Raw genomic sequence first — 24,925 nt, 5'->3', positions numbered from 1 at the left:
TATATGGAGTTGATGTGTTTGGTAAGTATTCACATCCCCAAACCACCAAACTTTCCCCAGCCATATGAATTTAGACTTGTTGTTTTTCTCAATTTAAATGTTGCTTTTCTTAAAGGGGTTAAATTAACTTTTTTTCTTTTACTTCACTTTGGTACTTGTTCCAAAAACTTGAAAGCCTGGCCAATGATTTTGAGTTGTGGATGCCAAACACAGCCTGCATGTTAAGAATGTAAGTGTTGCAGCAGTTTTTACGTGTAGAATTCAGAAAGCTGAGCCTTGGGTCTCTGCGGCCTGGAAGATACATCTAGGAGACAAGCAGGAGGTCTGAGTGTCTCCACTAGGAGTGACTCCCTCCCTCTGGTCTGCTGGTGACCTCCTGTCCCCACGGACCACCCATCGACAGATTCCAGCTCAACAGCTGAATAATGCAGATTGAAGACTAAAGTACTCGTAGAGAGACCTGGCAGCACTTTGGTGAATGCCTTTACCCAAGGGACTTGATGAAGAGGAAATGGTTTGGAAAAAATATCTAAGAAAAGAAATCTATTCAGTTCTATTTAGATTTAGTTCTAGCGTGGAGCATCCTGTGTGGAATAAGCCCCGAACATGCTAAGAATATCTTGCCCTGCATTACAAATTGAAAACCAGCTCCCATGCAGATGGAATTCAGAATTTTATAACTCAACAAATCTGCTCCCTCCCATTACAGAAACTGCTTTTAACTATTCAAAGCAAATTCTTAATTATTCTTGACATGTAAAGGCTTTTTTAGAAAGTAGTATGAATTTGATCTGTGATAGATGCTTATTAAAAATTGAGAAGCTTTGTTTAAGAATTTCCTCAAGTAAAAGCCGTATAGAGGAAATCCCAGAGAGATCCTATTGTTTTTTTTTTCTTTTAATGACATTGTGTTAAAAATGAATAAAACATACCTTCTTCTGTGGGGTCTGTAGCTGAAGCAGAGATATTAGAATAAATGTCACAGGAAAAAGGAACACTTTGCACAGACACCCCCTCACACTCCCGCCCTCTTCCCGTTTCAGGCTCCTAGATCTTTCCATGTTGTTTTGGTGGGTGGCTTGGAGCTTCGAGTGGGTTTTTGAGCCTTCAGGCATCAATTACTCTGTACTCCAGGTTTCTGGATTGAGATGTTTGGGGAGGGAGGGGATGAAAGACAGTCGAAAGGTAATTGCTACTTGATGGCTGAAAGCAGACAAAAGCAGCAGGAAGACCCCAGTTAGCCTCTGCTCATCCTTCCTCTAAGCAAATGGCACCCCGTCACATTACTTCCTTGTACAACATGACTGTGTGACTACCAGGTGACCTGGGGCAAAAGACAGCATTTGTCATCTGAGGCTCTTTTGTTGTAGAGTAGGTGGCACAACAGATTTACGGGCGTGTTGCTTCCCTAAAATGGAAATAGCTTTGTAAAACAAGACTTCTTTTTCATGGTACCAGGTATCTGGAGACCACGTTCTGTAACTCTTTGTTAAGTTTGGCTCTGATCAATGTCCTCATTATTGGCTAAGATTTAGAAGAGAAAGGCACCTAATTTTTGCCATTTCTATTCTGCAGCTATCAAGATGCAAACATTCAGCCCTTTCGAGTACCTTTTTATCGTCTTCCCTTGGGTGACTTCTGATTGGTCACACTAAAAGAAGAAGGGTATCCAGGATATGTGCTCACCTTTCATAAGAGGTTCACTTTTACAATCTCCTTCCTTGACTAATCTGGCAATTATTTTGCCTTTCATAAGCAGAATCCAATGCAGGAAGATCTAAATAGACATTTCTCCAAAGAAGACATACAGATGGCCAAAAAGCACATGAAAAGCTGCTCAACATCACTAATTATTAGTGAAATGCAAGTCAAAACTACAATGAGGTATCACCTCACACCAGTCAGAATGGCCGTCATCAAAAAGTCTACAAACAATAAATGCCGGAGAGGGTGTGGAGAAAAGGGAACCCTCCTACAATGCTGGTGGGAATGTAAATTAGTACAACTACTATGGAGAATAGTATGGAGGTTCCTTAAAAAACTAAAAATAGAGCTACCATATGATCCAGCAATCCCACTCCTGGGCATATATCCAGATAAAACTATAATATGAAAAGATACGTGCACTCCAATGTTCATTTCAGCACTATTCACAATAGCCAAGACATGGAAGCAACCTAAATGTCCATCGACATAGGAATGGATAAAGAAGATGTGGTTCATATATAAAATGGAATATTACTCAGCCATAAAAAAGAATGAAATAATGCCATTTGAGGCAACACGGATGGACCTAGAGATTAGCATACTAAGTGAAGTAAGTCAGACAGAGAAAGACAAGTATCATATGATATCACTTATTTGTGGAATCTGAAAAAAAAATGATACAAATGAATTTATTTACAAAGCAGAAACAGACTCACAGACTTAGAAAACACACTTATGATTACCAAAGGGAAAAAGTGGGGGCTGGGATAAATTAGGAGTTTGGGCTTAACATACACACACTGCTATATATAAAATAGACAAACAACAAGGACTTACTGTATAGCACAGGGAACTCTACTCAGTATTCTGTAATAACCTATAAGGAAAAAGAATCTGGAAAAGAATGGATATATATGTATGTATAACTGAATCACTTTGCTGTACACCTGAAACTGACAAAATATTATAAATGAACTATACTCCAATAAAAAAAAAAAAAAAAAAAAAACCAATGCAGGAGGTAAGCAGAGGGAGCCCTGGACATATGCTGAACAATACCGGAGAGCCAGCTGCCCCAAATCTGCAAGGAGATGATTCACTCACCAATACCGAGGAGATGACTGTGCACTGAGATACAGCCTGCGCTGCCGCTAAAGCAAGCTGTGCCACATGAAAAGATGCTCAACATCATTAATTATTAGAAAAATGCAAATCAAAACTACAATGAGGTACCACCTCACACTGGTCAGAAAGGCCATCATTAAAAAGTCTACAGGGAATTCCCTGGCAGTCCAGTGGTTAAGACTCCACGCTTTCACTGCCAAGGGGCCAGGTTTGATCCCTGGTCGGGGAACTAAGATCCCATAAGCCGCACGGCATGGCCAAAAAAATTTTAAAAATTAAAAAAAGTCTACAAACAACAAATGCTGGAGAGGGTGTGGAGAAAACGGAACCCTCTTGCACTGTCGGTGGGAATGTAAATTGATACAGCCACTATGGAGAACAGTACGGAGGGTCCTTAAAAATCTAAAAATAGAATTACCATATGACCCAGCAATCCCACTACTGGGCATATACCCTGAGAAAACCATAATTCAAAAAGAGTCATGTACCAAAATGTTCATTGCAGCTCTATTTACAATAGCCAGGACATGGAAGCAACCTAAGTGTCCATCATCGGACGAATGGATAAAGAAGATGTGGCACATATATACAATGGAATATTACTCAGCCATAAAAAGAAATGAAATGGAGGCATTTGTAATGAGGTGGATGGAGTTAGAGTCTGTCATACAGAGTGAAGTAAGTCAGAATGAGAAAAACAAATATCATATACTAATGCATATATGTGGAATCTAGAAAAATGGTACAGATGAACCGGTTTGCAAGGCAGAAATAGAGACACAGATGTAGAGAATAAACGTATGGACACCAAGAGGGGAAAGCAGCGGGGTGTGGTGGTGGGATGAATTGGGAGATTGGGATTGACATGTATACACTGATGTGTATAAAATGGATGACTAACAGGAACTTGCTGTACAAAAAAAATAAATTAAATTTTTTAAAAAGTCTACAAGGAATTCCCTGGTGGTCCAGTTGTTAAGACTCCACGCTTTCACTGCCAAGGGCCCAGGCTGGATCCCTGGTCAGGGAACTAAGATCCCATAAGCCGCGTAGCATGGCCAAAAATTTTTTAATTAAAAAATAAATTTTAAAAAGTCTACAAATAACAAATGCTGGAGAAGGTGTGGAGAAAAGGAACCCTCTCACACTGTTGGTGGGAATGTAAGTTGGTGCAGCCACTATGGAAAACAGTGTGGAGGTTCCTCAGAAAACGAAAAATAGAATTACCATATGATCCAGCAATCCCACTCCTGGGCATATATCCAGACAAAACTATAATTCAAAAAGATACACGTAGGGCTTCCCTGGTGGCACAGTGGTTAAGAATCCACCTGCCAGTGCAGGGGACACGGGTTCGAACTCTGGTCTGGGAAGATCCCACATGCCGCGGAGCAACTAAGCCCACGTTGCCACAACTACTGAAGCCCACGCACCTAGAGCCCATGCTCTGCAATAATAGAAGCCACCGCAACGAGAAGCCCGTGCACTGCAACAAAGAGTAGCCCCCGCTCGCCACACTAGAGGAGCCCCATGTGCAGTAGTGAAGACCCAACCCAGCCAAAAATAAAATAAATAAAATAAATTTATTAAAAAAAAAAAGACACATGCACCCCCATGTTCACGGTAGCACTATTCACAATAGCCAAGACATGGAAACAACCTAAATGCCCATCAATAGATAAATGGATAAAGAAGGTGTGGTACATATGTACAATGGAATACTGCACAGCCATAAAAAAGAACGAAATAATGCCATGTGCAGCAACATAGATGCAACTAGAGATTACTGTACTAAGTGAAGTAAGTCAGAAAGACAAATTTCATATGATACCACTTATATGTAGAATCTAAAATATGACACAAATGAACCTATCTATGAAACAGAAACGGAATCTGGACATAGAGAACAGACTGGTAGTTGCCAAAGGGGAGGGGGTTGGAGGAGGGATGGAGTGGGAGTTTGGGGTTAGCAGATGTAAGCTTTTATATATAGAATGGATAAACAACAAGGTCGTACTGTATAGCACAGAGAACTATATTTAATATTCTATGATAAACCATAATGGAAAAGAATATTAAAAAAAGAATGTATATATATGTATAACTGAATCACTTTGCTATACAGCAGAAATTAACACAACATTGTAAATCAACTATACCTCAATTAAAACTAAAGCAAAGCGTGCTGTTAACCTTGAACTACACAAAAAGGGGAGGGGTCAGAACTGACCCCAAGCTTCCCTTCTTTTGAGTCCTGCAGGTTCCTGCCCTTTCCCTTCCCCATCCTGCGCCTCCAGTTCACTATCTTCACTCCCAGCAGAATTATAACTAAGGCAGCCTGCCCAGCTACAAAGACAGCTGTGCACCCTCCCATTGTGTCCAACAGTGAGGATATCCAGACAAGCTAACAAGATGCAAATCCCCTGCAATGTGGCTAATGCCTTTTTTATCCCTAAGCAAAGGCCCAGAAAATTCATTCTTTTAGGTGGTTTTATAATATAGCTTTGACACCATTGTCGAATGTGCAACACTAATTTAAATAAATTGCATGTGGTCAGCAAAAGAGACAGTTCTGTCTGTTTAATCTGAGAGGTTATTTTCATGATTAAAGAGACCTGATCTCGTCCTCTTAATTAAGGCAAATCTCAAGGATAGCTATGCCCCCATTATGGGTCATTTTGATGCTAGCCTGTTCACTGTCGAACTGCTTGGTGGCTGGGGAAGGAATATTATAGGAATAGAGTCTTGCACCGAATAGGAGTCTTCGGGATAGGTAGAAAGTGTCACTTTGTCTGGGTCGTGTTTAAGAGCCAAGAACACACCTTCTGCTGCCAAAGGAATCAACTCTCAGGTCAAGGGGCCATCATGATTCCCTCAGGAATCTGAGCTGAACTACAGAGGGGGCTCCTACCACAGCCCTAGACCTGGTTTCCTAGGTGAGGAAATCAGAGAACAGGTGGGAGAAAGATGCTCGCTAATGTCTAAAGGTACCACCAAGGCTTGAAAATCCCTTCAAGGCTTATGCTCTGCCTTTTACACTATTGTACTTTTCAGATCATAAAGCAGGGGGTTTGAAACATAATATTTGTTCAATAAATCGTCTTGATGGCAGACTGGGCTGGAAACACAGCTTTCCTTTCTTCTACCTGATTGGACAGAACACTCTAAAACAAAACTGGGTCTAATCTTTCACGTTTTTGGTCTTCCGTCAGATCTCTCTTTTCAGGAGTCTTAATCTGAGAACCTTTCCATGTTGTTTGCTTCCTGATCCTCACAATCGGCATCCCTGAAGGTCAGCAATGAGAGTCCTAAAATGCTAGTTCTGATCCTAATAGGAAAGAAGCAGGTCAGCCAGACTTTATGCCTCTCCCCATACTTTGGTTTAAATCAATTACTATATTTAAACTAAAAAAGACATCCCTCAAACAGCAGACATTCTGAAACCTGAAAAACATTTCTAATAAGGAGACCGTGATTTAGAAAGCTAATCAACTCCCAGAACTCCAATTGCCTCCAGCATATTTGTACAAACTGCTCTGGTTCCAGAAGTCTGCATGTTGATTCATTTTACTGCAGTCAGGTTGGAAGAGAACCAGTTTCACAACTTCTATTTGGGACCTTCTAAACTGTCATAAATTAATAAAGATGCTGACCGATACAGTGTTTTTGTCTGACTCAAGGACACATCCTAAGCTTCCTGGCCAGCCCTTCTGCCTAAATAAATTTAATCTAGACATCCAGTATGTCATGAAAAAGAAGAAGGTATTGTAAATTCTAGGGAGAGGATATTTCTGTTCAAGGATTAAGATGAGATTCAAAGGCAGGATATGCAAAAATAATAGTTTTACATAGGAAGGAATCAGTATTCATTAAGGCAAAATATTTGCCAACAAGAGCTCAAATTCTGAGGTTGAATTTCCACTAAACTCTTTCTTTTTTATCAGTTTATTTCTTTTATTTATTTTTGGCTGCACTGTGTCTTCGTTGCTGTGCGCGGGCTTTCTCTAGTTTCGGCGAGCAGGAGCTGCTCTTCGTTGCGGTGTGCATGCTTCTCATTGCGGTGGCTTCTCTTGTTGCAGAGCATGGGCTCTAGGCACGCAGGCTTCAGTAGTTGTAGCACTGGGCTCAGTAGTTGTGGTTCTCGGGCTCTAGAGCGCAGGCTCAGTAGTTGTGGCGCACAGGCTTAGTTGTTCCACGACACAGGGGATCTTCCCAGACCAAGGCTCGAACCCATGTCCCCTGCATTGGCAGGTGGATTCTTTTTTTTTTTTTAATTTATTTATTTTTGGCTGTGCTGGGTCTTCATTTCTGTGTGATGGCTTTCTCTAGTTGCGGCAAGCGGAGGCCACTCTTCATCGTGGTGCGCAGGCCTCTCACTATCGTGGCCTCTCTTGTTGCGGAGCACAGGCTCCAGACGCGCAGGCTCAGTAATTGTGGCTCACGGGCCTAGTTGCTCCGCGGCATGTGGGATCTTCCCAGACCAGGGCTCGAACCCGTGTCCCCTGCGTTAGCAGGCAGACTCTCAACCACTGCGCCACCAGGGAAGCCCCCGGCAGGTGGATTCTTAACCGCTGCACCACCAGGGAAGCCCTCCACTAAACTCTTAAAAGCTGAGTGGCTGGTAAACAGTTGGCTTTTCTCACTAGGTTTATTCCTCTTCATTTCCCCTCTAGCTACTTATCTCAAAGGTTGCATTTACCAATTCTTCTAAGAACAAATCCTAGCCATATCAAAGACCTACCATTCTCTTCCAGAGAAAATAAACTAAACTCTCAGATAACTTGCAGTGACTTTTTCGGACCTGCCGACTGGCAGGTCAGTCTTGAGGTCTGATATCTAAGAGCATAAGAAATAATGCTGGAGACGGAGCATGCCAGTGCCTCAGCCTTGACTCAAGGTTTTTAAGATAACAGTCTCAGAGAAGCCTCTCAAACAGATATTCGGGAAAGTATTATATTTTTCTTACGAAACCCCAAAGGAAAACCGTCCCCGTTCCTATCTGCATCATTAGCAGCAGCAGCAGAAGCGTACTGCCAGCACCTGCCAGCATAAACCTTTAGAGCCTGTATAAATCAAGCTAAGATTGTCTTTTGGGAATTTATAATCCAAGATGGATTTTGGTGTAAACCAAGCAGTGTCATTTTTAGTGGAGTAATGAAAGAAGAACATGTTATCTTCCCAGATTTTAGAATTTCAGTATGGCACTTTGAAAGGTTTTTTCAGCATTGCTGTATTACCAGATTGGGTTATCTCTGTTGAGCAGGCCAAGTTCTCACCAAGCAGTGGCTGGAGAGGTGGTGAGTTACTGCTGCTCAGAAAAGGCCAAATAAACAGATCACGCCTGAGCCCCAAGGTAAATATCCAGCCTCTTTCTAGAGTAAGCAGTGGACAGAAACTCCAATGACAGAATTCAACCTTAGGACAGACCAAAGAAAAGGTCAGAGTGTGTGCTCTTAATTCTGAAGGAGACTCCTTAACCCACTTATATTCAGTGTCTTATATGCGAAGTTCTTTCTTTCTTTCTTTTTCTTTTTTTAAATTAATTAATTAATTAATTAATTTTGGCTGCACTGTGTCTTTGTTGCTGCACGCGGGCTTTCTCTAGTTGTGGCGAGCGTGGGCTACTCTTCTTTGCGGTGCGCAGGCTTCTTATTGTGGTGGCTTCTCTTGTTGCAGAGCATGGGCTCTAGGCACATGGGCTTCAGTAGTTGTGGCTCACTGGCTCTAGAGCACAGGCTCAGTAGTTGTGGCGAACGGGCTTAGCTGCTCCACGGCATGTGGGATCTTCCCGGCCCAGGGCTGGAAGCCGTGTTCCCTGCATTGGCAGGTGGATTATTAACCACTGCGCCACCAGGGAAGCCTGCAAAGTTCTTTCCATTTGTGTTTCAATATGAAGCAGAAATAAGCTGACCAGACAATCAGGAAACCATGCAAGTCAACATTAAAATGATGATGCAAGAAAAAGAATTCAAGATGTAGGTGCCATATTTGCTTTTGAAAGATACAACGGAATTTCCAATGGAGGATTTAATAGACAAAGAGTTTTCCAGGGAAATAAAGGCAGGATTTGGAAAAATGTTCTGAGAATACTGATAAGGGGACACTGTCATCTAAACAAGTTGACTCTAAAAGGTAATTATATCCTAGATTCCATGATCCAAAAGAGTGGCATGGTATGTACCTAAATAAGACAGTATAGAAAACGGTAGGGAAAAAAGGGAGGGTCCAGGAAAAAGAATGTGCAAATATGGCGGTCATCTGGTGCTATCCTCTTGTACCCAGTCAGAATATGAATTATCTCACCATGAAGGCATTTCATTAGTGTAGGTGGCCATGCCCGACTCAACCAAATCTGTGTTTATCCTGAGGGTGGAGAGAAGTCGAGTTTTTGCTTGTTTTTTTATAATTGATCCTTAATTGCTAGATATACTTAGGTTTGAAGAGGAAGGAACAAAGTAATGTGCGTCATAAAGAATTCAATCAAATCCCTTGCATCTTTGGTTAAGGTTGTGGTATTCCAAGGATTCTGAGTCATTCCTGCTATTTTGTTTCTTTCCACCGAAAGGCAGGTACTAGGTCCGCAGGATTGTAATCACGTGGCAAACTGAGACTGGAGGTCAAGAGAGCAGGGTGGTAGTGAAGCAAGCACATTACCTCTTCCACCCCCCCCCCCCGCCCCCGGTAAGGACTCGGAAATACAAGGAGCCGCGCAACAAGCCCATAACTGTATTCTAAAATGACTGATGGAAAAGTTACTCTCCATTTTTAGAAGAAAATAGGCTAAAAACTGTCTCGTGGGGGGAAAAAGGCATTGGTGAGCATACCCTACCACCCTAGGGGCTCAGCCACTCTTTGGATGTCTGGAACTCTAGGTGCTTTAAAATCAACCATTTCAAAAGCGGCTGAATCTAAAGCTGTCTCTATTCATAAATTAAGGTTGCTGAATTCTGGGGGGAGGGGAGGGGTGAAGACCCAGTTGCCTGTGGGGTTGGATTACAGGTGGGAACGAATTTAGAGTTCATAGAAAGCTTGGGATCTGACAGGCACTTCACGCGACAAACGTTCCTCTCCACTCCCAGCCTCTTACCTAATTTGTCCGCAGCATGCAGTTTGCAACATGGGGCATGTCTTTTCATAATGTATCAATCTAAAAAAAGCCCTGAAAACCCTCAAGAAATCAACATCGCTCTCCTCTAAGAAGCCAAAACTGTAGCATGAACTTGGGCAGAGGATCTGAGTAGAGGCTAATTAGGAAGGAAATCGGTTTCAGTAGTTGGTTGTAGGGAAACGACCGAAATGTAAAGAGAGAAGGAAACCCATCTTTTCAACAATTATTACATCTACTGCTTTAAGGTTGCAGAATATCTTTTCTTTTCTTTTCCCCTCAGTTGCAAAATGACGAGAAAAGCGTTTCTTCCAAAGCTCGGCGCACACCTTTCGGGACTGGCGGAGAGTCCCCGCCCCAGAAGAGCGAGGCAGGCGCGGGGCTGGCGGCCGGTCCCTGGCTCCCCCCCATGCACACCCCCGCCCCACCGCCTAGGACCCGGAAGCGGAGCCTCCGCCGGCTCCGCACACCTCGGTCCACGCAGACCTGGCCCAGAGGGGAGGCTCCATGGGGCCGGGTCGGGCCCACCGGCGCAGCCGCGCACGCACAACCCGGGCCGCGGCCCAGCAACAACCGACTTACTGAGCGACGGCGACCCGCTCGGCGACAGAAGAGGCGCGCACGGCCCGCGGCGGGTGAAGCCGCGGCACCGCCCGGCGCTCTCGGGCTCTATGCTGAAGCCGCGAAAACCCACGAACCGAGGGAGAGCCGCCTCCCGGCTGGATCCCGAAGAGCCTCAACTCGGTGTCCTCGCTTCCAAGAGGCGCTCGGATCGGTCACTTCCATCCTGTGCTCAGGCCCGGGGCTGAGACATCTGTTTTCCATCAACCGCGCGACCGCGGCAAATCCTGGATTACGCACTGCCCGGCGCCCGCGGCGTTTCCGGCCCCCAGCGCGGCCGCTAATCCCCGCACACGCAGCAGGCAGAGCACACGCAACGCGGCGCCCGGTTGCCGACTGCTTTCCGCGCGCGCTGACTGCGGGCTCCCGCGGCCCGCCGCGGGGGAGGACCAATCGCAGTCCCCGGGCAGAAGAAGGGTGGGCGCGGTTCTCAGGGCTACTCCCGAACACGCGTCCTCCCCCCAGCCCTGTAAACACGCTGCAAAGTCTGTCCCTTCGGGGGAATGACTTGTTTGCCCTGGCTGCAAAGGGTCAGTCTCTAGGACAGAATGGCTCATTACTCAGAGCAATCACAACTCCTGAAAGTGAGAGAGGAAAAAATCTCTGCGTTTACTTTCAGTAAATTCTGACAATGTCAACGAGGACACAATCGGCACCGAAAATGAGGAGAAATTACTGCGTCTCAAGGTCTTAAGTTTTACTCTGTAAAGCAGGTTAGGGTAGGGAGTCTCCCCCCTCCCTCCCCTCCCCTTCCTTCCGCCTGGAAACATTTGCGTGTACCAGGCACTAGGCTGAGAAAAGAAAGTTGGAAAAAGCCTCAAGTCTCTACTCTCAAGTGCCTTACTAGTAGCGGGGCGGGGGGCGGGGGGAGAGAAAGGGGGTGGAAACCAACAGTTGCAGTGCGTTGTGAAATTGCTGTAATAGTCTACGCTCAGAGGGTTGCTGGCACCCAGAAGCAGGTTTTGAATCATGCTGGAAATCAAGGAAGGCTTCCCAGAAGAGGCTGCGTTTGAGTTTTGAAGACTGAGCGGGCATTAGGTAGAATGAAGACAGGTAGGAGGAGATCTGAACGTCTGTATGTCAGCAGAAAGCAGGCGAGAGGTGCAAAGGTGAGAGATGGGGTTATCCAGGGTGGCAAGCAGTCAAACCATAAAGATCTTATCAGCTAAACTCCAGGATTTGACCTTTGTTTGGAAGCTATGAGGCCCCTCTGAAGAATTTTAAAGCAGATAAGTGAGTTGATTAGATTTGTGTTTCAGAAAGATCGCTGTGGAAGGCATCTGGAAGGGAGTGGAGGTGGGTCTGGGGTGGACAGAAAAGACTCCAAAGATGTGTGAGAGGTGTAACCTTTAGTATTTGATGGCCCGTCACAAGGGGGGGGGAGCAGAGTTGTAGGCTGTCACTCAGGTTTCTGACAGTGGGCAATGGGGTAGATTCAGCAAGAGACAAATGAAGAAGGGGGAACAAGTGGCATCTGAGAAATGACGAGTGTGGTTTAAGAGTTTCTAGTTTTTATGGGGCTTCCCTGGTGGCGCAGTGGTTGAGAATCTGCCTGCCAATGCAGGGCACACGGGTTCGAGCCCTGGTCTGGGAAGATCCCACATGCCGCGGAGCAGCTGGGCCCGTGAGCCACAACTACTGAGCCTGCGCGTCTGGAGCCTGTGCTCCGCGACAAGAGAGGCCGCGATAGTGAGAGGCCCGCGCACCGCGATGAAGAGTAGCCCCCCACTTGCCACAACTAGAGAAAGCCCTCGCACAGAAACGAAGACCCAACACTGCCATAAATAAATAAATAAAATTTTTTTAAAAAATGAAACTTTAAAAAAAAAAAAAAGAGTTTCTAGTTTCTGTGGGCTATCCAAATGCAAATGTCCTAGCAGACAACACTGCCACATAGATCTATAAGGTATTTGGGGGTGTTACGGGCTAAAAACATACATTAAGCAGTTGCCCACCTATAATAGAAGATACGGGGGTAAAAGAAATTCACATTTGCTAGGACTGCCATAACAAAGTACCACAAACTGGGTGGCTCCAACAGAAATTTATTGTCTCACAGTTCTAGAGGCTAGATGTCCAAGATCAGTGTGTCAGTGGGGCCATGCTCCCCCGAGGGCACCAGGGAAGGATCTGTGCCAGGACTCTCTCCTGGCTTCTAGTAGTTTTTTGGCTCCTGGCAGCAGTACTTCAATCACATGGCTTTCTCCCTGTGTGAGCGTCTGGGTCCAAATGTCCCCTTTCTATAAGAACACCAGTGATAACTGGATTAGAGGCCACCCCACTCCAGTATGATCTCATTTTAACTAATTACATCTACCCTTATCTCTATTTCCTGTTTGGAAATTACCCCTATTTGCATATAAAGTCACATTCTGAGGTACTGGCTGTTAGGATTTCAACACGTGGATTTTAGGGGGACACAATTTAACCCCTAATATTCACAGTGCGAATTCACAGCAGGATTGAAGGGACTTCCCCAGGGGTCCAGTGGTTAAGACTTCACCTTCCGATGCAGGGGGTGCAGGTTTGATCCCTGATCGGGGAGCTAAGATTCCACATGCCTCCTGGCCAAAAAACCAAAACATAAAACAGAAGCAATATTGTAACAAATTCAATAAAGACTAAAAAAAGAGCAGGACTGAGTTTGGAGATGTGGAGAAACACCAGTTTTAAGTGGACAAAGAGAGCAGCTCTGGGTGGAAAGTGAGAGAAAAATGATTAGAAAGGTACAAGAGGGGTGACCCACAAACCATGAAGAGAAATGTTTAAGAGAGGAATGATTAACATTGCCAGATGCTTACAAAGTCAGGCAAGACAGAGCTAGAAATTGCCATTGCCTTTGGCAGTGTGGTAGTCATTGGAGAACTGTCAGAACACATGAACTTCAAAGGGCTTGTTTAGCTCCAATATTTTGTGACTTTAAAATCGCTGTCCAGGGACTTCCCTGACGGTCCAGTGGTTAAGACTCCGCGCTTCCAACGCAGGGGGCGTGGGTTCAATCCCTGGTCGGGGAACTAAGATCCTGCATGCCTCTCGGCATGGCCAAAAAAAATAAAAATTAAAATAAAACAATAAAATAAAGTCATTGTCCAGCAAACTCCCTGAGGGAAGTGGGAGGTGGTGGACATTTGTTTGACTCGTCTCCTACAACCAACCTCCTTTCTCAGCCTCCTTTGCAGTTAGGGCTCGAAACTGCGGCCTAGGCTCTGGCAGTCAGGCGGATAGATGCTAGGCTTCGGTCCGGATGAAAGCAATATGGGAAATCAGACTCTAAGGAAGCTGCTTTCTGTGAGGTGATGGAGTCTGGTGGAAGGGTATGGAGGCCCAGAGGCAGCAGGGGCGAAGGTCCTAGATGCCTGTGCCCGGAGGAGCGGTACTGGGGTTCATCCTGGAACCATCCCGTGATACCATTCAGGCATTGTTCTCAGTGGGGTAGCCTCCAAGCCTTCAAGAAATGCAAGTCTCTGTATTTCTTGAAGATTCTCTGAGTCATGTAATATTCTTTTAAAAAAACCAAAAAACAAAACAAAAAGAAAAACCCAAGCCCACAACTGCTTTTATTGAGATATAATTCACATAGTATAAAATTCATCCATTTAAAGTGGACAACCCATGTATATAAAATAGATAACCAACAAGGACCCACTGTATAGCAAAGGCAACTATACGCAATATCTTGTAATAACCTATAAGAGAAACGAATCTTTAAAAAAAAAGATATATATATGTATAACTGAATCTCTTTGTTGTACACCTGAAATTAACACATTATAAATCATACTTCAATAAAAAAAAAAGAATCTTCAAAAAAAACCAAAGTGTACAATGCAGTGGCTTTTAGTATGTTCACAAGGTAGTGCAACCATCACCACTATCTAATTCCAGAACATTCTCATCAACCTGAAGAGAAACTTCACACACACTAGCTGGTCACTCCCCATTTCCCCCTCCTCCCAGCCCCCAGCAACCACTAATCTACTTTGTGTCTCTGTGGATTTGCCTGTTCTGGACATTTCATATAAATGGAATCATACACCACGTGGCCTTTTGTGCCTGGCTTCTTTCACTGAGCAAAATTTTTTTAAGATTTATCCATGTTGTAGCACATATCAGTACAGCATTCCTTGTATTGCCAAATAATATTTCATTGTCTGGATATACTACATTTTGTTTACCTGTTCATCAGTGGATTGTTTTCACTTTTTGGCTAGTATGAATAATGCTGCTATGAACATTTGTGTACAAGTTTTTGTCTGAAATATATTTTCATTTCTCTCGGGTATATATCCAGGAGGAGAATTACTGGGTCACGTGGTAGTTCTATGTTTAAAAATGTGAGGAACTGCCAGACTGTTTTCCAAAGCAGTTACATCATTTTACATTACCACTAGCAATATTATATTAGGGTTCCAATTTCCCAATGGGTATAAAGTGGTATCTCATTGTGGTTTTTATTGGCATTTCCCAAAGGCTAATAATGTTGAATATCTTCTCATGTGCTTTTTGACCATTTGTGTATCTTCTTTGAAAAAATGTCTATTAAAATCCTTTACCCGTTAAAAAAAATTTTTTAATTGTGGTTAAAAATACATAAAATTTACCACTTTAGCCATTTCGAAGTGTACAGTTCAGTGATATTAAGTACATTCATTCACATTGTTGTGCAATCATCATTCTTTGCCCATTTTTGTATTGTTATTTATTTATTTTTGGCTGCATTGGGTCTTTGTTGCTGCACGCGGGCTTTCTCTAGTTGCGGCAAGTGGGGGGCTACTCTCTGTTGTGGTGCACGTGCTTCTCATTGCGGTGGCTTCTCTTGTTGCAGAGCACAGGCTCTAGGCGTGCGGGCTTCGGTAGTTGTGGCACGTGGGCTCAGTAGCTGTGGCTCACGGGCTTAGTTGCTCCACAGCATGTGGGATCTTCCCGGACCAGGGCTCGAACCCATGTCCCCTGCATTGGCAGGCAGATTCTTAACCACTGCGCCACCAGCGAAGTCCCTTTAATTGTCTTTTTAAATTTATTTTTTATTTTTTAATTTTTATATTCTGGAAACAAGTCCCTTATTGGAATATGACTTGAGAATATTTTCTTAAATTCTGTAAGTTGTTCTTTCACTTTCTTGATGGTGTTTTAATATTCTTTAACGAATTCCATTTATGCTCAAAGTAACTAGTGTTAACACTAGCTAAGAGCATTGACAGATGCGCTGGGTTCTGTTAAATACCATCTTTTTCTACCTTTTTTTTTTTTCTATAACAACCTGTCTCATATCACACATTCTATCCAATATCGCCTTAGAACTTTGTTTTTTGTTTTTTTTCCTAAAGCCTTTCCTATTCTATCTGAATCCCACCCCATGATATTGTGATTTATAATAAGAAATACCTATTTGGTCTTCGTTCCATTTCTGGCACAGAGCTCCTAAAATTCTTGGAATTTCCTAAGTGATGAGACCCATAAGAATGTCTTTTTTTACGTTAATGAGGTGACTTTTAGACCACACCTAAGGATGGGGGCTGGTTGCCAGGAGAACCAACATTGTCATTTGAGGGTTGCAATGTTCAGTCCACACCCTGACCTCTGGGGAGGGGGAGGGACTGGAGGCTGAATCAATCGCCAATGGCTAATGATTTAATCAGTCATGCCTATGTAATAAAGCCTCCATAAGAACTCAAAAGGACACAGTTCTGAGAGCCAGGTTGGGGAACACATGGAGATCTGGGGAGAGTGGTATGCCTGGAGAGAGCATGGAAACTCCTCACACTTTCCCCACACCTTGCCCTGTGCATCTCTTCCATCTGTCTGTTCCTGAGTTATAGCCTTTCATAATAAACTGGTGATCTAGCAAGAAAAATGTTTCTCTGAGTTCTGTGAGCTGCTCTAGCCAATTAATCGAGCCCAAGGAGGGGGTCATTGAAACCTCTTGCCTGTAGCCGGTGGATCAGAAGCATAGGTGACAACCTGGACTTGTGACTGGCCTCAGAGGGAGTGGAAGGGGGTGGGAGTGTGTGTGCGGGTGTAGTCTTGTGAGACCAAACCTTTAACCTGTGGAGTCTGATGCTCTCTCGAGGTAGCAGTGTCAGAATTGAGCTGAATTGTAGGACACCCTGCTGGTGTTGCAGAGAATTGCTTGGTGGTGTCGGGGGACCCAGCCCCCATACAAACATTGCAAATTGTGCTCAGAACTCTTTTACACCCACATCTTACATTTCCTGGGCACAGACCCAAAGTATCAATGGCCACAATTATGAGCATAACTTCCAGCAGCACTTCCATTTATTTGCCACCTCTATCCAGTCCCAGTGCAGACCCCTGCAGCCCTGTGCAGCGACCCCCTCCCCACCCCTCCCCTCCACTCCCCCCTTTCCTGTTACAGTGCCGTATATTCACACAGGATCTAATGAATGAGATCAATGTCCTATTTAATCTTTGGATCATTTTCAGTGCCCAGGACAAGGCTTTGCAAAAATTTGGAGCACAATAAATGCATGTTCCATGGAACCGAAACTTGTGCCTTATTTCCTTGTGTTTTTTTATTCTAAAATTATATTTATGCAGTCCTTGATTTTAAACTTTTCTCTTAATGACCACCTTTGGGGGATTAGGGCCTGAAATGGGCAGCAGGGCAAATCTATGATGTTCAATTTATGACTGGAGGAGCGGAATTCTTTGGGGAATTCATCTCTATGAGTTTGTGAAATGGGGAAAGAAGGTAAAGCTTTACAGATAAAGTTCTCAGGACCCAGAGAGGAGCTAAAGAGTAGTATTGGGGGCATCGCAGGTCTAAGGTGAAGTTATTTCCTGGCAGATTCTTCTGGGGGGTTGGGCTTCATGACTACCATTGCTCAGTGCTTTGGGGCTACTTAGTCTTTGTAGGCATCTCTGATCTCACCTTCTGCTCCTGGGCCTGTACAGCAGTCTTCAACTCTTCTGAGCAGGTGCTAACTGCAGGGCACCTGTTGGAAATAGCTGGAAAGAGCTCATGTTCATTCAGTCATAGGTCCATACACAGAAATCTGTCGCATTTCTATACACCAACAATGAAAGATCAGAAAGAGAAATTAAGGAAACCATCCCATTTACCATTGCATCAAAAAGAATAAAATAGCTAGGAATAAACCTACCTAAAGAGGCAAAAGATCTGTACTATGAAAATTTAAGATGCTGATGAAAGAAACTGAAGGTGACAAAAAGAGATGGAAAGATACATCACGTTCTTGGGTTGGAAGAATCAATATTGTCAGATGACTATACTACCCAAGGCAATCTACAGATTCAATGCAATCCTTATCAAATTACCAATGGCATTTTTCACAGAACTAAAACAAAAAATTTCAAAATTTGTATGGAGACACAAAAGACCCCGAATAGCAAAAGCAATCCTGTGAAAGAAAATCAGAGCTGGAGGAATCAGGCCTCCTGACTTCAGACTATACTATAAAGCTACAGTAATCAAAACTGTATGGTATTGACACAAAAACAGACTTATAGATCAATGGAGTGGATAGAAAGCCCAGAAATAAATCCACGCATCTGTGGTCAATTAATCTATGACAAAGAGGGCAAGAATATACAATGGAGAAAAGACAGTCTCTTCATTAAGTGGGTACTGGGAAAACTGGACAGCTACATGTAAAAGAATGAAATTAGAACACTCTCTAACATGATACACATTCAGTCATAGGTCCAACTGTCTATTAAGCACACACCTTATACAAGGCACCGATCTGGGCACAGAGAGGAACAAGATTCATTTCCTATAATCAGGAGTTGAGTGACGAATAGAGGGTCAAGACAAGCACAATTAACTATCATCCAAAGCAGAATGGACCTCCAATAAAAGAGGCATAAAAGCATAAAAGCTGTTTTGAGGATTCAAGGGAAGAAGAAATCACCCACTTTTTCAAGTAGCAGGAAAGGCTTTATGGAAGGTGGGGAAGGAGAGCTAGGCTTTTGCTTAGATACTCAGGACCTCTAAATCATAATCCCTGTTCTCCAGTAGCTCCCAAACCAGTTGGGATGAACATCATACATACAGTGGCTCCAATTCAAGACCATACATGTTAAGATCAGTATGAAAGAGTCATAGAAAAGCTAGAGATTATTTCCTATTAGTGTAACCACAAAATACTTTATGGAAGGGTGGATTTGGGTCCCAAAAGGTAGAAAGGTTTTATTAAAATGCGTATTTTGGACAAAAAGCAATTAAATGCTCTAGAAAATTTGGAAAACCCAGCAAAGTATAAAGAATAAAATAGAAATCATCTATAGACCCACTACCTACAGAAGAATACATTGCCAGACATACAATATGCTTAATAAATATTTGCAATATGAATAAATATCATTACAATTTATTATCTCTATTTTTTCCTCATGCATATTTTTATTACATACATAATTTTGGAAAATGCTTTTTTAAAACATATTTATAATATGCAAATTTATATCAGTAAAATTATTTGAAAACACATTTTTAAACAGCTGAAGAATATTCCATTAATTGATACATCATTTATGCAGCCAGTTTTCCAAGAGTTCACATTTAGATTGTTTCTAAATTTCCAATTATTATAAATTAAACTTCAGTGAAATTGTTAAACACACATCTTTGAACACACCTCTGTATTCTCAGCATAGATTCCTGTAAGTGGCATTATCCCATCAAGGTGTATTAATATTTCTGGGGCTCTCAAGAGAGTAAAACATTGCACAATTACTTTCTAGAAAGGTTGTAACAGTTTACATTCCCATTAGCAATGTGTGCCATGAGACACACACCCTCACCAGCAGTATCATTTTAAAATATTTGCTAATCTGATAAGGAGAAAATAGTAACTCATTGTTTTTAAATTTTGTATTTATTTGATCACTAGTGATGTGGAACATTTTAAATATGCTCCCTTCCATGAATATTTCCTTTACGTTGCCAGTTCATATATTTACATCAAGTGTTGTAAGTGAAATATTTTGGTTGGGGGGAACTTGGAAAGACTCTTCTGTTCTCTCAGCCAGTCTTGGTGCTCTCATGGCTTTCTTTGTGTGAGCATCCTGCCGTGGTAAGTGTGATCTTATTTTTTAAAGATACAGTCTCATTCCTTCATTTTCCTCTCTCTCCCCCTCCCTCTCCCACACACAGCACAGCCAGCTACATACTTCATCTGGTGCGCAAAGAAACTGGTCTGTTGCAACGCTGGAGAAAAAATTGATGGCATCAGAATTACTGAGACAAAGTATCCAGATTGTCAAGGGCCATTTAGTCACAGTGACTCTTTTTTAAGTGCTGATTTCAGAGCGTGACCAACCTGCTCTTATGCCCTAAGATTAGCCTCCACAGTGCTCCCTCCTGACTCCCTCAGTTCCAACTGCACTGCACTTTCCTGCTTCCTGGTGCCCACTCCTGCTGAGCCTGGTGTGCCCTTGTCTACATCTTCCCCAGTCCACAGCCTGCCTGTCCCTGATTATGATGCTCAAATGGTGGCCCTTGGAGGAGGATAATCTTTTCCTCTGAATCCCATAGCATAGCACGGTGTCTTTTAAAGAATCTCTAGCCTTCCAGGTATTCTGGTTCTTTGTGCATGCAATCATCTCCTTCATTACTTTATATAAACTCCTGGAGGCATCTACTTGAGTAGGGTCTATGTCTTCTTTATGTCTGGAATCCCATAGTACAGTTAGCAGAAATCCAAAAATGTTTTACATATTAAAAAATTAAATGTCATTTAACAGAAACACTAGGGGGGAAAAAAAGACCTACTTTGAAAGGGAAAACAAAGCTTAATTTTTCTTTTTAGGCTGCGCAGCACGTGGGGTTTAGTTCCCCAACCAGGGATCCAACCCACACTCCTGTATTGGAAGCACAAAGTCTTAACTGCTGGACTGCCAGGGAAGTCGCAACAAAGCTTAATTTTAATTGTAGTGACTCTGGTAACGTTATGGACTGAGTTGTGCCCTCCCTCAAATTCACATGTTGAAGCACTTACCCCATTTATTTCAGGGATATTTGGAGACAGGGCCTTTAGGGAAATAATTAAGGTTAAATGAGGTCGTAAGGTGTGGCCCTAATCCAATAGGATTAGTGTCCTTATAAGAAGAGGAAGGGACACCAGAGATTTCTCTGTCTCCACATGCAGAGTGAAAAGACCATGTGAGGACACAGTGAGAAGGCTGCTATCTGCTAAACAGGAAGAGGGCTCACATCAGAACCCACCCATGTGGGCACCTTGATCTTGAACTTCCAGCCACCAGAACTATGAGAAAATACATTTCTGTTGTTTAAGCTACCCAGTCTATGGTGTTTTGTGATGTCACCCTGAGCAGACTAACACAGTGGTGAGATATTTGGTAGAAATGGAAGAAATTCAGTCTAAATAAAGGAATATTAATAACTTAATCAAAGAACTTGCAGAATCTCATGTTGAGACTTTGGCAGGGGGTGGGGGTAGAAACTAAAGGAAGAATTGGGAAACATGGCTCCTTTTGTCTTGTCATGAAAGGTCCTCATCCTGCAGCCACTTCAGTCCTCTGTGGCAGAGGAATAAAAACTGATAAAAATTACAACTGGAGTCCAGGAACTAAGAAATTGAATGGGGCTAAATAATTAATTTTAGATCAAATATAAAGTCAGCAGAGGGAAATAAGCACTAAAATAATATTTTAAAACAATTGGGAAATTGATAAGGAAGTTGCAACTGGCTTCCATTAGAGTAAGAGCATACTTTCTTATAATGTTTTCTTGAAATGATGATATATTGATCTTCTTGGGCTGATCCATTAGCCATGGAAAGATGTACCTGAGTCTTTAGGGACATTACTGAATAGAGGCATCAGGCCATATCACAGAACCCAGTACCTCAAAACAAAATATTAAGGAAGAACACATTAGAAAGCGAAGACAGAAAGAGAACAACTCTCTCTGGGGTCATAATCATTGCTCTCAAGTCCTTGCCAAAAACTCATTCATCATAACTGACTATTTTAAATTTGTGTCATACTTTTGAAGTTTCAAAGAAAAAAACCTTTCTTGGACAAAACCAAAACTATAGAAACAGGCAAAGGACTTTTTTAGAACTGTATTTCTTAGGAATATTGTGGTTTAATGTCTATTCAATTTTCATATTAGAGATGAGAAAAAAGGGAATCAAGAAACTGTTTCTGGTAAAATCTCCTTTTATCCAACATGTGGAGAAAACATGGTGATGACTGAGTCATTTTGTTATTCTTTACAATGGATTCCAATGCATTCTATCCTTAACTTCCAAAAGGTTATATTTAATAGTTTTTTTTAAAATTAATTTATTTGGCTGCGACGGGTCTTAATTGTGGCATGCAGAATCTTTCGTTGCGGTGCTCGGGCTTCTCTCTAGTTGTGGTGCACGGGCTCTAGAGCGCACGGGCTCCGTAGTTGTGGTGCGTAGGCTTCAGTAGTTGTGGCTCACGGGCTCTAGAGCACAGGCTTAGTTGCCCCGTGGCATGTGTGATCTCAGTTCCCTGACCAGGGATCAAACCTGTGTCCCTTGTATTGGCAGGCGGATTCTTAGCCATTGGACCACCAGGGAAGTCCCTGATAGTTTTTTTTTTAATAAATTTTAATTTCTAAATTTTTAGAATTGCAGCACAGTTGATTTACAAAGTTGTGTTAGTTTCAGGTGTACAGCAAAGTGATACAGTTATACATATATATATTCTTTTTCAGATTCTCTTCCATTATAGGTTATTAAAAGAGATTGAATATAGTTCCCTGTGCTATACAATAGGTCCTTGTTGTTTACCTACTTTACACATAGTAGTGTGTAAATAAACTTTTATTAAGTATAAATTACAAACAGAAAAGTGCATAAGTTCTAAGGCAATAGCTTGATGAATTATCACAAGGATAATTCATCCTTGTGATAACAGGGTAAACACCATCCAGATCAAGAAACAGAACATTACCAGCACCTCAGATGCTCCCACCGAAATGTAGTTTTGAGGCAGACATATATTTTATTTTCATAAAAATAATATCATTAATGATAGTAAATGCCCGGATTAACTGACAAAATCCAAAAGGCTTATGGACACGTCGCCCAGGGGCTCACCCAACTTTTTAGATTCCTTAATCAACTGCATAGCACTCATGGGAATTAGCATAAGTATCCAGTGTTCCTGGAAAATAATTTTGTGATATATGTCCAGATCCTTAAAAATATTTCTATCTTCTGCCCTATTAATTCTAGCTGCAGAATCTTTCCTGAAGCAGTATCAGAGGTGTGGTCACAGACCGATGTCTAGACAGCATCATAAGACCAACAGCTTTGAGATAACCTCTGCCACCTCCTAATTGTGCAACCTGGGACAAAATATTTAACCAACTGCTCTGGCCTCATTTTTCTCATTGGTTAAACAGTACTAATAGTAGTCACAAAGATTAAGTTAGTTACGATGCATAAAGAACTTGAAACAGTGCCTGTCACCGTTAGCAGTTCAATAAATGTTAAGAATTATTAGCTATTATTACAGAAACATTCATCATTACATTATCAATAATAGGAAAAAATTTTGAAAGAAGTTAAATAACCAGAAATAGGGGCCTGAATACATACACTCTTCTGTATACATACGAAAGAATATAATGCATCCCTGGGGGTATCGCATATTGGTTAAAAATGCAGCTTCCGGAGCCAGAATGCCAGCCTGCCCCTGACCAGCTGTGCAACCTTGGACAATTTTCTTAACTCTCCGAGGCTCAGTTTCCTCACCTGAAAATAGAGAATGATAATACCTACCTTGGAGGGGTAACTGGTTCATATACACAAAGCACTTAGAACAGTCCCTGGCATACAGTTGGTGCTTAATCAGTGTTAGTCCCTCCATTTTAAGTGCTGGAGCCTGATGGCTCTGTGATCTACCACACGCACAAAGCTTCCCAGTCCAGGGCTGGGAAAGTACGTGCCTGGGAATTGGAGGAGATCAGAACAAAACCTAAGTTCCCTTGGCATTAATAGAAGGAATTAGAGACACAAGCCTCGGCCTGGGGGCTACGAGCTGGAAAGAGTAGTTCCACGGGCTGCACCAGTACGGATTGCTTTGATTCAAGGGAAAAACGAAAGGCCCCCAAACAAAAACTCCCACCGCAGTAACAAACAAGCCTTGGTGAGAGGAAGGAGCTGGAAGCTTCTCCTCCTCTCCAGCCCCGCCCCACTCCGCCTCTTTTCTTCTCCCTGCCTGCCGCCCCCATCCCCTTCTCAGGCTTTTCAGAGACTAAAGAACAAAAATGGAGGAGAAGGGAGATTTACAACCACTTGGGGGAGGAAATCTGCAGTACCAGCTTCCACAGAAAGAACTGGGAACTGCTCCGATGGGACTGCCTTCCCCACCCGGATCCTAAAGCCCTCATAGGGGTGTGGATACAAGGACGTGTTTCCACCCTAAAGGAGCAGGTTTACAACCAGCCTTGGAAACCCGGAAGGTATTGAGACGTTTCTCTGACCCAGTGGCTCCAATTCCCGGAAAGGACAAGGAGCCACGGTCACCAAGCCCTCCTTCCACCCGACCCGATTCCGCCCTGAGCCCAGGTCCCCTCCCTAGCAACAGCTCCCCTCCCCCGAGGACCCTGCCCCTCGTAATGCGCCCCAGGTCTGTGTGCAGACGGCACCTGGGGAGCCCCGGTCGGCAAGGAGGCCCGTGTTCCCTGAATACCCCGGACAGCGATGGGGGACGCTGGGCGGCTGCCAGGGACCCCTCCCACCCGCCAGCCAGCGACAGCGCAGACAATGCCACCCCTGCTTCAGTGCCTGAGCTGAGTGTGGGAAGAAAGCTGCTTTTCTCAGGCCGTGTCACTGCCTTTCCTTGTCACAGTTCCAGCAAGGCCTCTGGGGCTTGTAGGGTCACTGCTATAGGGGTCTTTCCATTTTCTTTTCCTAATAGACTGGCATTAATTAATATTTATGCTGCGCCCCCAGTGTGCCCAGATCACAGAGAGTATCCAGAAGACACAATAGCTAGCCTCCCTGAGGGTATACTGAAATGGGCCACATTTCTGAGAAATCACCGATGGCTGCTGTTTTCTCGTTAAAAATGCTCTTAAGATAATAGAATCATCCAGTGAGGAGCACAGGTCAGGAATCCTGTATCCTAAGAGTCCTGGTTTTTGTCGCTTGGTTCCCAGTGCAAGAACCTGTGTGTCAGTGACATAGCAAAGAGACTCGGCTCTCCTGGGCAGTCCTGGAAATGCAGTGATGGTCCAGGTGCCCGCCGAGCGCTTGAGGACCATGGAAGGAGTTGGCCTTGCAGATTTCACATGGCTTTTGCACTAAGAGGCTCCTCAGAAAGATTCTGCTTAAAGCTCCTGCAGTTAAAGTGAAATCACCCAGTGTTGCAACTAGG

The 24,925-nt window shown here is 43.2% G+C and overlaps 1 protein-coding gene across 5 annotated transcripts in view; it reads right to left on the bottom strand.

The window, feature by feature from the left end:
- Positions 1-24,925, bottom strand: part of TRIM2 (tripartite motif containing 2) — a 165,532-nt gene that overhangs the window by 89,997 nt on the left and 50,610 nt on the right. For 4 of the 5 annotated variants that reach the window (XM_068542645.1, XM_068542647.1, XM_068542646.1 and 1 more), the window contains exon 1: positions 10,520-10,608. The exons of the other annotated variant lie outside the window; for it this stretch is intronic. The gene's annotated coding sequence lies outside the window, so the exon portion shown is untranslated. Of the gene's footprint in view, positions 1-10,519; positions 10,609-24,925 lie in introns of those variants that run through there. 5 annotated transcript variants of the gene reach the window in all.

The sequence above is a fragment of the Eschrichtius robustus genome, chromosome 4, assembly GCF_028021215.1.
Source record: "Eschrichtius robustus isolate mEscRob2 chromosome 4, mEscRob2.pri, whole genome shotgun sequence".
In the NCBI taxonomy this organism is placed as follows: domain Eukaryota; kingdom Metazoa; phylum Chordata; class Mammalia; order Artiodactyla; family Eschrichtiidae; genus Eschrichtius; species Eschrichtius robustus.
The sequence above is the reverse complement of the archived record's forward strand: the minus strand, read 5'-3'. Positions and strand labels throughout refer to the sequence as shown.